Source organism: Pseudophryne corroboree, chromosome 2, assembly GCF_028390025.1.
Source record: "Pseudophryne corroboree isolate aPseCor3 chromosome 2, aPseCor3.hap2, whole genome shotgun sequence".
NCBI classification, from domain to species: domain Eukaryota; kingdom Metazoa; phylum Chordata; class Amphibia; order Anura; family Myobatrachidae; genus Pseudophryne; species Pseudophryne corroboree.
Genome location: NC_086445.1, coordinates 575,311,780 through 575,329,333, shown reverse-complemented (window position 1 = coordinate 575,329,333; position 17,554 = coordinate 575,311,780). Strand labels below are relative to the sequence as shown.

The 17,554-nt window shown below is 46.4% G+C and overlaps 1 protein-coding gene across 3 annotated transcripts in view; it reads left to right on the top strand.

The window, feature by feature from the left end:
* The window catches only part of C2H1orf216 (chromosome 2 C1orf216 homolog), a 273,069-nt gene that overhangs the window by 187,719 nt on the left and 67,796 nt on the right, over positions 1 to 17,554 (top strand). The gene's annotated exons all lie outside the window — the stretch shown is intronic.

Genomic DNA, 17,554 nt, shown 5'->3' with positions numbered 1-17,554 from the left:
TTTTCATCTCATGCGAGTAAAAGGGCAATGTCATGCCTTACCTGTCTGAGAAAGAACATCGGAAAGGCAATACCTACAGAACCATCTCATATCCCACCTGCCGGCGGCCCTTTCCAGGTAATACAGATTGACTTTATTCAATTACCCCCTTGTCGAAATTTGAAATATGTACTTGTTTGTATAGATGTTTTCTCAAATTGGGTCGAAGCATTTCTAGCGGCCACAAATACCGCTATGTTTACTGCTAAGAAAATTGTGCAGGAATTTGTATGTAGATATGGTATCCCTAGAATTATCGAAAGTGATAGGGGTACCCATTTTACAGGTGATGTCTTCCAAGGAATGTGTAAATTGATGGGAATTGATAGCAAGCTGCACACTCCATACCGTCCACAGGCGAGTGCGAAAGTGGAAAGAGTGAACAGCACTATTAAAAATAAACTGAGTAAAGTGATGGCAGAGACAGGATTGACATGGCCAGAAGCTTTACCCATTGTACTGTACAGCATCAGAACCACTCCCAGGTCCCCTCTTAATCTGTCTCCCTTTGAAATCTTGTTTGGTCGACAACCGCATGTTATGATTAACCCTCAGGATGATTTGAAGTGTAACAATGAAGTGACTGTAAAATACTTGATTAACATGAGTAAACAGCTAAGGAATCAAAATGATAATCTGAAGTTAGTGATTCCTGATTTACCAGATAGTAATTGTCATGACATTGAACCTGGGGATTATGTAATGATACGGAATTTTCTACGCTCAGGTTGCCTTATTGACAGATGGGAAGGACCATACCAGGTCTTATTGACTAGCACTACAGCATTGAAGGTTTCTGAGAGAGAGACTTGGGTTCATTCGTCCCACTGTAAAAAGGTTGCTGATCCAGAGAGGCCCCGTGATAAGGAACAGACGGTAGAGGTTGTATCACTGGAGTGTCTGTTCCAGGAGGACTGAGGCGGCACCTGAGCATTGAAAATCACAAGACCAAAAGCAGTTGTCGATCCCCTGTTCCCTTTTATTGTTTTTCTCCAACTTCCCATCCCCTCTCCCTCAAATTTTTTTTCCCCCTTCTCATTCTTCTCCGTTTCCTCCTACAATATGGACTTGCCCCAAGAGACTGTGATCCGGATTTTCCTGTTGACCATGATGTTGACCAGAGCAGTCTGTTCCAGCGAGAGTACCATGGAGGTCGAGAGAGGTTCTGGAATGGGTTCTGATGACAGAGATGGAGGCGTAGTTTTCCAAGAACAACATAATCAACAAGCAAAGGCGAGTATCAGAAAACGATCCGATAGCATTGACCATAGAAGGAATTGTGAAGGATTGTTAGCTGAAGAAAACTGTATCTGTCGGCTCTGTAACAATGTCATTGAGGATGGGTGCATAAAGAAATGCCAATCCAGTTTTAATATCCATATGGACCGGCATCCATTGAGTGACTATCACTCCTTAGTGGGTAGTGTGTTAAATAAAACAGATTGTTGGGTATGCTCTCAAGTACCTCAAGGTCATAGCAAATCAGGGCTAGTACCATTTCCTTTAACGTTAGGGGAGGTACTTGAGTTAAGTGGTGGGAGACCGGTGGACAGGAGGTTTAATATCTCCAGCCCTCCTAGTTTGAAGCTCCACCAATACCATGTGGATAGGTCCCTATTATGTTTTAACATCTCCAATCCTCGAAAGCCGGGAAATTGGGAAGTGTCATGGAGTAATCAAACCATGACCTTTTCACATAGAGCAGATAGAATGCCTACAGATACAGAGCTTATACGCCACATAGCCAGTAGAGGAAAATCTTTCCGGTATAGGTATACCTTAGGAAATAGGATTACGAGAGTTGGAGAGGTATCACCAGGATACTGTGCACATATCGTACAACCTGATACGTGTACTAAGCAGATGGAAGAATTAGGGTTAGGAGATTTCACATGGAAGGTGTGTAATATGGTTATGTCCTACTCCGTCCCATATGTTCTCCCCGATGATGCATATTTCATATGCGGGAGAAAGGCGTATAAGTGGCTTGCCCCAAACTCTGAAGGATTGTGTTATATTGGAAAAGTACTGCCTGAAGTAATGACTGTATCACATGACAAAATGAAAGACATACACCGTGTTGCCCAAACTCCTTATACTCACACCCATTACGAGCACGTAGTTAAACGGCACCTGATAGAAAGAACAGAGCATCCGGCCTCTGACATGATCCATGAATCCACCGGGATTCAGTTTCTAATCGCGTTAGATATCACTCGCACCGCTAGAGGAGTGTTGAATTATAAATACATATCTGCGCTCGCCAATTTGTTAGATAATATCACTGAAATGTATGATGACACGTTTAGGTATACTGGAAGAGAACTTCAGGCTTATAAAACAGAACTGGTACAGCATAGAATGGTTCTTAATTACCTCACAGCAGTGACAGGCGGATATTGTGTCACACTGGCAACACAATACGGCGTGAAATGTTGCACATATATTACGAATAGCACCGAGGACCCGGTCGAGGTCATAGACCAAAAGATGGACGATATTCTCCAACTGAAGTGGGAATTTCGCAGGAGACACAATCTCACTCTTGCTGCTGTAGGTAATGAGCTGACTGGTTGGGTGTCATGGTTGAACCCGCGAAATTGGTTCTCTGGTTTAGGAGACTGGGCTCAAGGAGTCATAATGGATGTTGGGAAGTTTCTCCTATGTATCTTAGGTGTTATCATAACGATCGGTTTGATATTTAGATGCGGTCAGGCTTTAATGAGGTGCAATCGTCGTACTAGGGTAATGAGTTTAAGGAGTGAGGAAACTGTAATTCCAATGGACTTGATTTATGACCCAAATGTAGAAACAATGATGTGATGAAAATGCGATTTCTACGGTCCGTTTCTTTCACCTGTTTTTCCGTTTTCTCCAAGGTAAAAAGACCCACTTGGACGAGGAGTTTGATGAGCCGATATACAGACAACAGATGGATTAAAGAAGAAGTTTTGACAACCTGATACACAGATTTTTGATGAACTATGCCATGGATCCCCAGTTTCCCTAGAAATTTTAAAATTACGCTAGCCCAACACTTTTGTAAATCTATGGACATTGACAGCTTTTGCTCGCACCTTATGGGCAAAAGCACAAAGAAGACTGCATTCAACAGACACCAAACAAGACCTCAATCGACGAATGTACATTTACCTGACATAGAATACCACCGCATTTACCGTAATTATGTCTTTTCTTCATTTCTACAACCCTCAGGTAATGACACACATAGTCGATAGGGAATACAGGCACAGATATCAGCAATCACATATCTCCCCCATTCATGTATCATCAACTAAAATGTGCTCCCCCATTTTGTTACAACCAAAGCCGAAAAGAGCTCGGTAAAGTTTGACAGCCCATCCACAGACCCGTACCACGGGATAAGAAGGAATTCAAATGTATACTTCGCAATACCTCGAAGCTTGATGTACCACACGTACGGCACGATGATACATGACCCCCCAAAACAAAGACTCATACACACATGCTTCTGCTATCTCACTAGGCCATACCCTTTTCCTACCTTCTCCTCTCCTCCCCTACCCAACCATGTAAATGTATTAACCCCTGACATATATTTTTCTCTTTTTGAAATGTTTTAGAAGGTGGCAGTTATTGTTGACTGCCAAAGGGTGGACTGTCAAAGTCAGAAAAATATCTCTATGCACACTACCATATTTGCACCTCACACAGGTCCGTGCTGCGCATGCGTACGCTCTCCCGTACGTGCGCATACTCACAGTCGCGGGCACCCGCAGGCGCACGGTATGCGTATTTACGGTAGAGTTTATGTGATCGTAGCGTGCGACTCAATCATTACATATTTTCACTATATAATGTATTTTGTAGATCATGGTCCCTTTGATAGATTCTGAAAGTTTAGTTAACATAGCATGTTCCTGAACAGAGAGATCCCTCTTTGTATTGTACGAAGGGTCTAACAGGGGTCATACAGTGGTGTTTGGTACCCATCGGAAGAGTATTTAAATAGCAATATTCCGGTGTTGGTTTGGAGCGGATTAATCGCTCGTGCGAATAGTTATGGACATAAGAAGTTTATGTCCATTTACTATTATTTGTTCTTATTTAGTCATGCGGCGGGAAACCCAGTATCCCACCCACCTGAACAGTTGGAAGCAGTCACAGCCCACCTGTATGAATCAACCTATGACCTTTTGTTATAATGCGAAGCCGAATTCCTGTGTCCAATGAACAATGAGATTGTAGGGACCATTGAATTGTATTGTGTGTGGGGCATAAATAGGCAGGCCGACCATATCCAGTTCACTCTCTTCAACGGTTCTCATTGCTGATAATCGGGAGCTGGATATCGAGGCGCATGCGATCGTTTCCCCTTGTGCGTAAGTATTTCTCCGCAACTATATTGATCTTCTTGTTATTGTGGGCCAATCTCTCTCTCTCTTCTCCTCTTTCTCTCTTATTTTCCCTTAAATAGTAATTGTATTATATTTCCTGTGTAGTTATCTGGTTAGGTAGTCTATGTTATATTGTAGTGTATGATTTGTATTTGTATTAATTCTTTTGCAAGTATATCATTCATAATATATATATTAGGCGTTGGACCCTAAGCCCAGGTATCTGTGTATTTCTTATAGTGTTAAGTATTCTCAGAGCGTCGGTGACGCTCATACAGCTTTTGAGTTAATAAGGTTATACTGTGTTGCATTTACACTCTATCATTACACTAAGGTTTTACTGCACAATACACTGTTTATGGGGTAGATACAAAGGTTTAACATTGTGAGCGTCAGCGCCGCTGGTGATCTCCTCGTGGTCCCGAGCGTCCGCTACGCTATAGCGAATCATTAAGTTAGTCAGCAGCCAATAGCGTGCCTGCCCGTGATCTCTTGGCCGTGAGCGAACGTGACGCTTGAGCGTCTCGACTACGGCTAAGCGATTGTTACGCAACGTGCGTACCCTTACGGTACTTCATACGTAGATAGCGTACAGTGTTCTTAGACCTCATAAAGGGTATTATATAAGATAAATATTTAGCTTTATCACATACTTGCTTCCTCTTTCAAAGGGTGGTTTCACAGTCATTTGTTGTTTGAAAGTACTAGTCTTCCTGGTCCCCTTCTAGGATGAAGATTCATCCCTAGTGGCAGGACTAGTGTGCAAGGATTCCTCTAGGGAATCCTGGATAGGGGAGCAGTCAGCCTTTGCAAATTATGTGTAGGACTACCTCTGATCATTAATAAGGAGAGTAATGATGAAGGTGCTGGTGGTGGAGATTACATGTGCTGGGATCTAGCTGAGAGCTAGCTGATGCTGGACTGCTTGGTATTATTCTACCGGATGTTTCAGATTTTCCTGAAAACTTTGCATGAACTTGCTCCAAAAATTGTAAACAGGGAGGATGTTCCTAGATGGTTAACGTCCCTACCTCTACTTACTTCGATTCACAAATGGTACAGATGGCTTGACAAATGTCAGGATTTGGGTAAAAATAATTCCACACACACGGGATGGCTTTTTTGGTCTTATGTCCAGGCACGACAATGGCCTTTTTTATCACAGACAAGAACTACTGCCACTGGTAACAAACTTGCTTTGATATAAACAACATCCTCATCATTCTCATTCTCAATAACATCAGAGACACAAATATCATCCCCTTATGAACATAGGCCCTCATTACGAGTTGATCGCACCAAGCAACTTTTTGCTGCTGGTGCGATCAACTAATCTCCGCCTATGGGGGAGTGTATTTTAGCATAGCAGGGCTGCGAACGCTTGTGCAGCCCTGCTATGCTTAAAAAGTTTCACACAAAACAAGACTAGCCCTAGACCTACTTACCCTGTACGACGGATCCAGCGATGCAGGTCCCAGCTTTGACGTCAGACATCCGCCCTCCGTTCGCCTGGACACGCCTGCGTTTTTCTTACCACCCCCCCCGAAAACGGATGGAAACGGTGAGTATCCGCCCCGGAACACCTCCCGCTTGTCCATCTTCTTGCGATTGCCGCTGCAATCACATTTGTCGCTGGTGGCGTTGTTGCCCGGCGACGATCATCATCAGGCAATGACGCGCGTGCGCAATGCGTACGCCACGCATGGGCATTTCCGACCCGTTTGCACCGCAGCGAAGAACCGCTGCATGCGAATGGGTCGGAATGACCCCCATAGTCACCACTTACTGACACAGACACACTGATACAGATTCCGCTTACTGACAGAAACAAAGACACACACTTACTGACACAGATACCACTTACTGATACAGACACTTACTGACTCAGACACCTCTTACTGACAGAAACTACTTACTGACACACACAACACTTACCGATAACAGTACTTACTGACACACACAACACAGATAAACTTACTGACGCAGACATCACTTACTGCCACCTGAGGCATTCCATCACAGGGAGCATATGCCAACGAGCCCCTGTTTGTGGGACATATCTGTTTTTACTGAGGAGGGTGGAAGGAGCTGGACCAAGGCCTATTTGGAATACAGAGTATAATAAGGCATATAGGTGGCTCATACTGTCAATGAGTAATGACTGTCCTGTAGGAAGAAGCTACTTGCCTGCTTCCTATTGGTCCATGGCGGCACCATCTCTCTCTCGCTTAAACTTTTTTTATTGAAGCATCACATGTATAATAAAAGATACAGTACGATTATACTACAGCAATGAACAATTTTGCCCAAAGATCGTAGAAACAATAAAAATGTCAATTATAGTTATAACAATTAATTATTGCATAAAACATGTATGGACAATGACCAGTAGGATTACAGGTGATACAATATAGGCTTTTATTAATTTGACACTATATATATATATATATATACAACAATAGGTGAGCTGGAGCCTGAGGGTTGAGTCAACACCTTGTGTTACAAAAGGCACTTATGATTCACACCTTTAAGAGTCAAAACATGGTGGCAACATGTTCCATCATGAAAATTATTATATATACATAAAAACAAGTTCAAAGTCCATGGTTCATTTGTAAAAGGAGTAATAAGTCGCTCCACACTTAGTGTATTTCCGTTTAAGATGTCAAGGACAATAGTAGGTGAATCTCTACAGTCTCCTCTTTTTCTTCAATATATATTCAGAGGTGACATCATAAAGGAAGAACAAGAATACCCAATGCGTTTCATCTTATTATAAGACTTCATCAGGGGTACATCTTAACTGTATGGTAAGTATTATCAAAAAGAAGCGGATATGGATACTTGACACAGCGATAATAGTATTTTAATACCTACCGGTAAATCCTTTTCTCCTAGTCCGTAGAGGATGCTGGGGACTCCAAAAGGACCATGGGGTATAGACGGGATCCGCAGGAGCTTGGGCACACTATAAAGACTTAAACTGGGTGTGAACTGGCTCCTCCCTCTATGCCCCTCCTCCAGACCTCAGTTATAGGAACTGTGCCCAGGAGAGACGGACATTTCGAGAAACGGATTTTTGTTCAAACAAAGGGCGAGAAACATACCAGCCCACACCACAACATACCGTACAACTGGAATAGTATAAAACCAGATAACCGTATGAATCAACAACAGCAACAAGCAGAATAAACTAATACACATCCCATGTGTAAACAAAAACAACCAGTAAAACTACAACTGCAAGTAACAGTCCGCACTGGGAAGGGCGTCCAGCATCCTCTACGGATTAGGAGAAAATAATTTACCGGTAGGTATTAAAATCCTATTTTCTCTTACGTCCTAGAGGATGCTGGGGACTCCAAAAGGACCATGGGGTCTATACCAAAGCTCCAGACCGGGCGGGAGAGTGCGGACGACTCTGCAGCACCGATTGAGAAAACATGAGGTCCTCATCAGCCAGGGTATCAAACTTGTAAAACTTAGCAAATGTGTTTGAACCCGACCACGTAGCTGCTCGGCAAAGCTGAAGTGCCAAGACCCCTCGGGCAGCCGCCCAAGAAGAGCCCACCTTCCTAGTAGAATGGGCCTTTACCGACTTCGGCAACGGTAGCCCAGCCGAAGAATGAGCCTGCTGAATCGTATTACAAATCCAGCGAGCAATAGTTTGTTTAGAAGCAGGATTTCCAATCTTGTTGGAAGCATACAGGACAAACAAAGCTTCTGTTTTCCTGGTACGAGCCGTTCTGGCGACATAAATTTTCAAAGCCCTGACAACATCAAGAGACTTTGGAACCGCCACAGCATCCATAGCCACAGGCACCACAATAGGCTGGTTAATGTGGAACGAAGAAACCACCTTCGGCAGAAATTGTTGACGAGTCCTCAATTCCGCTCCATCTGAATGGAAAATCAAATATGGGCTCTTGTGAGACAAGGCCGCCAACTCTGACACTCGCCTGCCCGATGCCTGAGCCAAAAGTAGGACCACCTTCCAGGTGAGAAACTTTAACTCTACCTTACGCAAAGGTTCAAACCAGTGAGACATAAGGAACTGCAAGACCACTTCAAGATCCCACGGCACCACCGGCGGCACAAATGGAGGGTGGATATGCAACACTCCCTTCACAAAAGTCTGAACCTCGGGAAGGACGGCCAATTCTTTCTGAAAGAAAATAGATAAAGCCGAAATCTGCACTTTTATGGAACCCAATTTCAGGCCTGCATCTATGCCAGCCTGCAAAAAATGGAGAAACTGACCCAAGTGAAACACCTCCGCCGGAGCTGCTTTGGTCTCACACCAGGAAACATATTTCCTCCAAATACGGTGATAATGTTTTGCCGTAACTTCCTTCCTAGCTTTAAGGAGAGTGGGGATGACCTCCCCTGGAATACCCTTCCGAGCTAAGATTTGACGCTCAACTTCCACGCCGTCAAACGTAGCCGCGGTAAGTCCGGAAACACACAGGGCTCCTGCAACAACAGGTCCTCTCGTAGAGGAAGCGGCCAGGGATCTTCCACTAGTAATTCTTGAAGATCCGGATACCAAGCCCTCCGTGTCCAATCTGGAACGACGAGTATCGCCTGAACCCCTGTTCGTCGAACGATCCTCAGCACCTTCGGAATGAGAGGAAGCGGAGGAAACACATACACCGACGGAAACACCCACGGAGATACCAGGGCGTCCACTGCGCTGGCCTGGGGGTTCCTCGACCTGGAACAATACCTCGGGAGCTTCTTGTTGAGGCGAGACGCCATCATGTCTATCAGAGGAAGTCCCCAACGCTTTGTCACTTCTGCAAACACCTGTTGATGAAGAGCTCATTCTCCCGGATGTAGATTGTGTCTGCTGAGGAAGTCTGCTTCCCAGTTGTCTACTCCCGGGAGGAAGACTGCTGACAGAGCGCTCACGTGCTGTTCCGCCCAACGTAGGATTCTTGTGGCCTCCTCCATAGCCACCCTGCTCCTTGTTCCGCCTTGGCGGTTTACGTACACCACTGCTGTTATGTTGTCCGACTGGATTAGGACAGGGCGACCCTGAAGAAGGTTCTTTGCTTGCAGCAGGCCGTTGTAAATGGCTCTCAACTCGAGAACATTTATGTGGAGACAAGATTCCTGGCTTGACCATTTTCCCTCGAAATTTCTTCCTAACGTGACTGCGCTCCAGCCTCGGAGACTTGCATCCGTTGTCAGGAGGACCCAGTCCAGGATTCCTAATCGGCGTCCCTCTAGAAGGTGAGAACCTTGCAGCCACCACAGTAGAAAAACCCTGGCTCTGGAAGATAGAATTATTTTCCGGTGCATGTGCAGGTGAGACCCGGACCATTTTTTCAGCAGATCCCACTGAAACACCCGGGCATGAAACCTGCCAAACGGAATGGCTTCGTAAGCCGTAACCATCTTCCCTAGTACCCGAGTGCATTGATGAATCGACACACTTGTCGGCCTCAGGAGCTCCCTGACCATGGTCTGGATTTCCAGAGCTTTGACCTCCAGAAGAAACACTCTCTGTATCTCCGTGTCCAGGACCATGCCCAGGAAGGGCAGCCGAGTGGCCAGGCTCAACTGAGACTTTGGCAAATTTAGTATCCAACCGTGATGCCGCAGAACAGACAGGGAGAGATCCACATTTCTTAACAACTGCTCCTTGGACCTCGCCTTTATCAGGAGATCGTCCAAGTACGGGATAATTGTGACCCCTTGCTTGCGCTGGAGGACCATCATCTCTGCCATTACCTTGGTGAAAACCCTCGGGGCCGTGGAAAGCCCAAATGGCAACGCCTGAAATTGGTAATGACAATCCTGTACCGCGAACCTCAGGAAGGCTTGATGAGGAGGGAATATCGGGATGTGTAAGTAAGCATCCTTTATGTCGACTGACACCATAAAATCTCCCCCTTCGAGACTGGAGATCACCGCTCAAAGAGACTCCATCTTAAACTTGAAAGTTTTCAAGTATGGATTGAGGGATTTTAGGTTCAGAATCGGTTTGACCGAACCGTCCGGCTTCAGCACCACAAAGAGGCTCGAATAGAACCCTTTCCCCCGATCGGGGGAACCGGTACCACGACCCTCTGTTGACACAACTTTTGTATCGCATCTCTTACCACCTCTCTTTCGGGAAGAGAAGTTGGCAAGGCCGACACGAAAAACCGGTTGGGGGGCATCTCCTGAAACTCCAGTCTGTACCCTTGGGACACTATGTCTAAGGATCCAGAGCCGAACGAACCCAGACCTGACTGAAGAATCGGAGACGGCCCCCCCACCGGTAGGGACTCCCCCAGGGGAGCCCCAGCGTCATGCGGTGGACTTGGTAGAGGCAGGGGAGGACTTTTGTTCCTGGGTGCCTGATACTGCAGGCGACTTCCTTCCCCTACCTCTACCCTTTGAAGCGAGGAAGGACGAGCCCTTACCTCTCTTGTATTTATTTGGCCGAAAGGATTGCATCTGCTGATGGGGTGCCTTCTTCTGTTGTGTGGGAACATAAGGAAGAAAAGATGACTTACCCGCCGTAGCGGTCGACACCAGGTCAGCCAGGCCTTCACCGAACAAGACACTACCTTTAAAAGGAAGAGCTTCCATATTCTTCTTGGAGTCGCCATCAGCATTCCATTGGTGAATCCACAGCGCCCTCCTGGCCGAAATCGCCATGGCATTGGCTCTTGATCCCAAGAGACCAACATCCCTCGCCGCATCCTTTAGGTAATCTGCAGCGTCCTTAATATAACCAAGAGTCAGAAGAATATTATCTTTATCAAGAGCATCCATATCAGAAGCCAAATTTTCAGCCCACTTTGCAATAGCACTACTCACCCATACCGACGCCACAGCAGGTCTGAGCAATGCACCAGTATTGACGAAAATGGACTTCAAAGTCGTCTCCAGCTTACGATCCGCCGGATCCTTGAGGGCAGCCGTGTCTGGAGAGGGAAGTGCCACCTTCTTGGACAATCGGGATAGAGCCTTGTCCACATTTGGAGACGACTCCCATTTTTTCCTATCATCAGAGGGAAAAGGATATGCCATCAAAATTCGCTTGGGAATCTGCCACCTTTTTTCAGGCGACTCCCAAGCCTTTTCACAAAGTGCATTCATTTCATGAGAGGGGGGAAATTTTACCTCAGGTCTTTTCCCCTTAAATAAACAGACTCTTCCTCAGATATACATAAAACATCTTTAATGGCTATAATCATGTACTGAATACTCTTAACAACCCGTGGATGCAAAGAAGCCTCATTTAAATCGACATCGGAGTCAGAGTCCGTTTCGGTACCTGTATCTGCCATCTGGTTAAAAGCACGCTTCTGTGACCCTGAGACTGTTTGTACCTGAGACAATGCGTCCTCCACCGACTGTCTCCATGTTTGTGTCTGAGAATCAGATTTATCCAGTCTTTTTGACAATAAAGCCACATTTGTATTCAGTGTACTCAGCATAGTCATCCAGTCAGCCGTCGGCTGTGCCGACAGACACATACTTAAATCTTTTTCTACAGCCCCCATAACCTCCTCCGGGGAGGAACACCCAGGCTCAGACATGTCGACACCACTTCCCGACACACTCACACTCACACGGTCCACAAACCCGGGGACAGACCCACAGAGAAGCCATTAGGGAGAACACAGAGAGAGTATGCCAGCTCACACCCCCAGCGCCCATACACTAACCGAAGCTAGTAATATGCTCAGCGCCGGTAATATAAATTGAAAAACACCAATTTTATGTGCCCCCCCCGTTTTTCCTCCCCATGTACTTGCGGGAGCTTGGAGGACCGGGCAGCGTCTCTGCAGTGCTGTAGAGATAGGAGAAAATGGCGCTGGTGAGCAATGTGCGGCTAAGCCCCGCCTTCTTCCCGGCGCGCTGTAGCCCGCTAAAATTTTAATCTTTAACCTGGCGGGGGTACTCAATACAGTGATCGGACACTGTATAGCCTTTTATTATGCCAGCCAAACCTCAGTAACTGCTGCCCAGGGCGCTCCCCCCTAGCGCCCTGCACCCTGTGAGTGCCGTTGGTGAAGTGTGTGGGAGCATGGAGCGCAGCACTACCACTGCGCTGTACCTCCATTACTGAAGTCTTCTGCCATCACTGTAGTCTTCGGTTCTTCTAATACTCACCCGGCTTCTTTCTTCTGGCTTCTGTGAGGGGGTTGACGGCGCGGCTCCGGGAACAAGCAGCTAGGCGAACCAAGTGATCGAACCCTCTGGAGCTAATGGTGTCCAGTAGCCTAAGAAGCAGAGCCCTTGAACTAAGAAGAAGCAGGTCTGACTTCTCTCCCCTCACTCCCACGATGCAGGGAGCCTGTAGCCAGCAGGTCTCCCTGAAAATAAAAAACCTAAAATAAAGTCTTTTAGAGAAACTCTGTAGAGCTCTCCTAGTGTGTGTCCAGTCACTCCTGGGCACAAAGTCTAACTGAGGTCTGGAGGAGGGGCATAGAGGGAGGAGCCAGTTCACACCCAGTTTAAGTCTTTATAGTGTGCCCAAGCTCCTGCGGATCCCGTCTATACCCCATGGTCCTTTTGGAGTCCCCAGCATCCTCTTAAAGGTGTGAATCATAAGTGCCTTTTGTAACACAGGGTGTTGACTCAACCCTCAGGCGCCAGCTCACCTATTGTTGTATATTTCTTTTGTCAGTTCCTCCTAGTAAGGAACTTAGGTGAATTAGGCTGCCAGTCATAAATCTTTATCACCACATTAGTTATACTCACATAATCCACCCCTACAATGAATTTTACAATACATATTATTCAAATATATGCCTCCTTCATTTTTGAAGGAGGCATATTATTATAATATAACAGGGGTCCATATTGCTTGAAGGTGGAGGCAGTTAGTGGGGGTCTGTTTAACTTTTTAGATTGACAAAATGGTCTTATATACAGTACATTGTTCCTGAAGTGGTGACATTCAGACCCTGGCCACTGCGTTTTTTTACATTGTTAGAATTGATGAGTATATGAAATCCAAAGTAATTATCAAGTAGAAGATATTAATTTCATTAATTTCAATAATTGCAGACATGTCATATGCGTTGAAATGCACATATTAACGAAATTAAAACTTCATATGCTACGTGAGGTTTTCATTATTAGAATATGTGCATTCCAATCATAGACCAAAAATCTGCTGAATGTCATGCATAACATCTGCTTATGCAGACAGTGGGGCATGCACCTCTCTATCCTCTATGTACTAAACTAGGCATATTTCTATCGAACATCTTAAAATGTGTTATGCACTCACATATTTCAGCATTCAGAATTCTCCGTCATTGGAATGTAGCATGGTAAATAGTTTGACAGCTGTAAGTTGAATAATAAGAATTTACTTACCGATAATTCTATTTCTCATAGTCCGTAGTGGATGCTGGGGACTCCGTAAGGACCATGGGGAATAGCGGCTCCGCAGGAGACTGGGCACATCTAAAGAAAGCTTTAGGACTACCTGGTGTGCACTGGCTCCTCCCCCTATGACCCCCCTCCAAGCCTCAGTTAGGATACTGTGCCCGGACGAGCGTACACAATAAGGAAGATTTTGAATCCCGGGTAAGACTCATACCAGCCACACCAATCACACTGTATAACCTGTGATCTGAACCCAGTTAACAGCATGATAACAGAGGAGCCTCTGAAAGATGGCTCACAACAATAATAACCCGATTTTTGTAACAATAACTATGTACAAGTATTGCAGACAATCCGCACTTGGGATGGGCGCCCAGCATCCACTACGGACTATGAGAAATAGAATTATCGGTAAGTAAATTCTTATTTTCTCTAACGTCCTAAGTGGATGCTGGGGACTCCGTAAGGACCATGGGGATTATACCAAAGCTCCCAAACGGGCGGGAGAGTGCGGATGACTCTGCAGCACCAAATGAGAGAACTCCAGGTCCTCCTCAGCCAGGATATCAATTTTGTAGAATTTTACAAACGTATTTGCTCCTGACCAAGTAGCTGCTCGGCAAAGTTGTAAAGCCGAGACCCCTCGGGCAGCCGCCCAAGCTGAGCCCACCTTCCTTGTGGAGTGGGCATTTACAGATTTTTGGCTGTGGCAGGCCTGCCACAGAATGTGCAAGCTGAATTGTACTACAAATCCAACGAGCAATAGTCTGCTTAGAAGCAGGAGCACCCAGCTTGTTGGGTGCATACAGGATAAACAGCGAGTCAGATTTCCTGACTCCAGCCGTCCTGGAAACATATATTTTCAGGGCACTGACAACGTCTAGCAACTTGGAGGCCTCCAAGTCCCTAGTAGCCGCAGGCACCACCAATAGGTTGGTTCAGGTGAAACGCTGAAACCACCTTGGGGAGAAACTGAGGACGAGTCCTCAATTCCGCCCTGTCCGAATGGAAAATCAGATAAGGCTTTTTTCAGGATAAAGCCGCCAATTCTGACACGCGCCTGGCCCAGGCCAGGGCCAACAGCATGACCACTTTTCATGTGAGATATTTTAACTCCACAGATTTAAGTGGTTCAAACCAATGTGACTTTTGGAACCCAAAACTACATTGAGATCCCAAAGTGCCACTGGAGGCACAAAAGGAGGCTGTATATGCAGTACCCCTTTTACAAACGTCCGAACTTCAGGGACTGAAGCCAGTTCTTTTTTGGAAGAAAATTGACAGGGCCGAAATTTGAACCTTAATGGACCCCAATTTCAGGCCCATAGACACTCCTGTTTGCAGGAAATGTAGGAATCGACCCAGTTGAATTTCCTCCGTCGGGCCTTACTGGCCTCGCACCACGCAACATATTTTCGCCAATTGCGGTGATAATGTTTTTGCGGTTACATCCTTCCTGGCTTTGATCAGGATAGGGATGACTTCATCCGGAATGCCTTTTTTCCTTCAGGATCCGGCGTTCAACCGCCATGCCGTCAAACGCAGCCCCGGTAAGTCTTGGAACAGACAGGGTCCTTGCTGGAGCAGGTCCCTTCTTAGAGGTAGAGGCCACGGATCTTCCGTGAGCATCTCTTGAAGTTCCGGTTACCAAGTCCTTCTTGGCCAATCCGGAACCACGAATATAGAGCTTACTCCTCTCCATCTTATCAATCTCAGTACCTTGGGTATGAGAGGCAGAGGAGGGAACACATACCCTGACTGGTACACCCACGGTGTTACCAGAGCGTCTACAGCTTATTGCCTGAGGGTCCCTGGACCTGGCGCAATACCTGTCGAGTTTTTAATCATGTGGAAGACTTCTGGGTGAAGTCCCCACTCTCCCGGGTGGAGGTCGTGCTGAGGAAGTCTGCTTCCCAGTTGTCCACTCCCGGAATGAATACTGCTGACAGTGCTATCACATGATTTTCCGCCCAGCGAAGAATCCTTGCAGCTTCTGCCATTGCCCTCCTGCTTCTTGTGCCACCCTATCTGTTTACGTGGGTGACTGCCGTGATGTTGTCCGACTGGATCAACACCGGCTGACCTTGAAGCAGAGGTCTTGCTAAGCTTAGAGCATTGTAAATGTCCCTTAGCTTCAGGATATTTATGTGAAGTGATGTCTCCAGGCTTGACCATAAGCCCTGGATATTCCTTCCCTGTGTGACTGCTCCCCAGCCTCGCAGGCTGGCATCCGTGGTCACCAGGACCCAGTCCTGAATGCCTAATCTGCGGCCCTCTAGAAGATGAGCACTCTGCAACCACCACAGGAGGGACACCCTTGTCCTTGGTGACAGGGTTATCCGCTGATGCATCTGAAGATGCGACCCGGACCATTTGTCCAGCAGGTCCCACTGGTGCGTGGAATCTGTCGAATGGGATTGCTTCGTAGGAAGCCACCATTTTACCCAGAACCCTTGTGCATTGATGCACTGAGACTTGGCTCGGTTTTAGGAGGTTCCTGACTAGCTCGGATAACTCCCTGGCTTTCTCCTCCGGGAGAAACACCTTTTCTGGACTGTGTCCAGGATCATCCCTAGGAACAGAAGACACGTCGTCGGAACCAGGTGCGATTTTGGAATATTGAGAATCCAATCGTGCTGCCGCAACACTACCTGAGATAGTGCTACACCGACCTCCAACTGTTCCCTGGATCTTACCCTTATCAGGGAATTGTCCAAGTAAGGGATAACTAAAATTCACTTCCTTCGAAGGAATATCATCATTTCGGCCATTACCTTGGTAAAGACCCGGGGTGCCGTGGACCATCCATACGGCAGCGTCTGAACTGATAGTGACAGTTCTGTACCATAAACCTGAGGTACCCTTGGTGAGAAGGGTAAATTTTGACATGAAGGTAAGCATCCTTGATGTCCCGAGACATCATGTAGTCCCCTTCTTCCAGGTTCGCAATCACTGCTCTGAGTGACTCAATCTTGAATTTGAACCTCTGTATGTAAGTGTTCAAAGATTTTAGATTTAGAATCGGTCTCACCGAGCCGTCCGGCTTCGGTACCACAACAGTGTGTAATAATACCCCGTTCCCTGTTGCAGGAGGGGTATCTTGATTATCACCTGCTGGGAATACAGCTTGTGAATGGCTTCCAAAACTGTCTCCCTGTCAGAAGGAGACATCGGTAAAGCCGACTTTAGGAAACGGCGAGGGGGAGACGTCTCGAATTCTAATTTGTACCCCTGAGATATCACCTGAAGGATCCAGGGGTCTACTTGCGAGTGAGCCCACTGCGCGCTGAAATTCATTGAGACGGGCCCCCCACCGTGCCTGATTCTGCTTGTAAAGCCCCAGCGTATACTGAGGGCTTGGCAGAGGCGGGAGAGGGTTTCTGTTCCTGGGAACTGGCTGATTTCTGCAGCCTTTTTCCTCTCCCTCTGTCACGGGGCAGAAATGAGGAACCTTGTCCACGAAAAGACTGCGCCTGATAATACGGCGTCTTCTTATGTTGAGAGGCGACCTGGGGTACAAACGTGGAATTCCCAGCTGTTGCCGTGGCCACCAGGTCTGAAAGACCGACCCCAATAACTCCTCCCCTTAATAAAGCAATACTTCCAAATGCCGTTTGGAATACGCATCACCTGACCACTGACGTGTCCATAACCCTCTACTGGTAGAAATGGACAACGCGCTTAGACTTGATGCCAGTCGGCAAATATTCCGCTGTGCATCACGCATATATAGAAATGCATCTTTTAAATGCTCTATAGGCAAAAATATACTCTCCCTATCTAGGGTATCAATA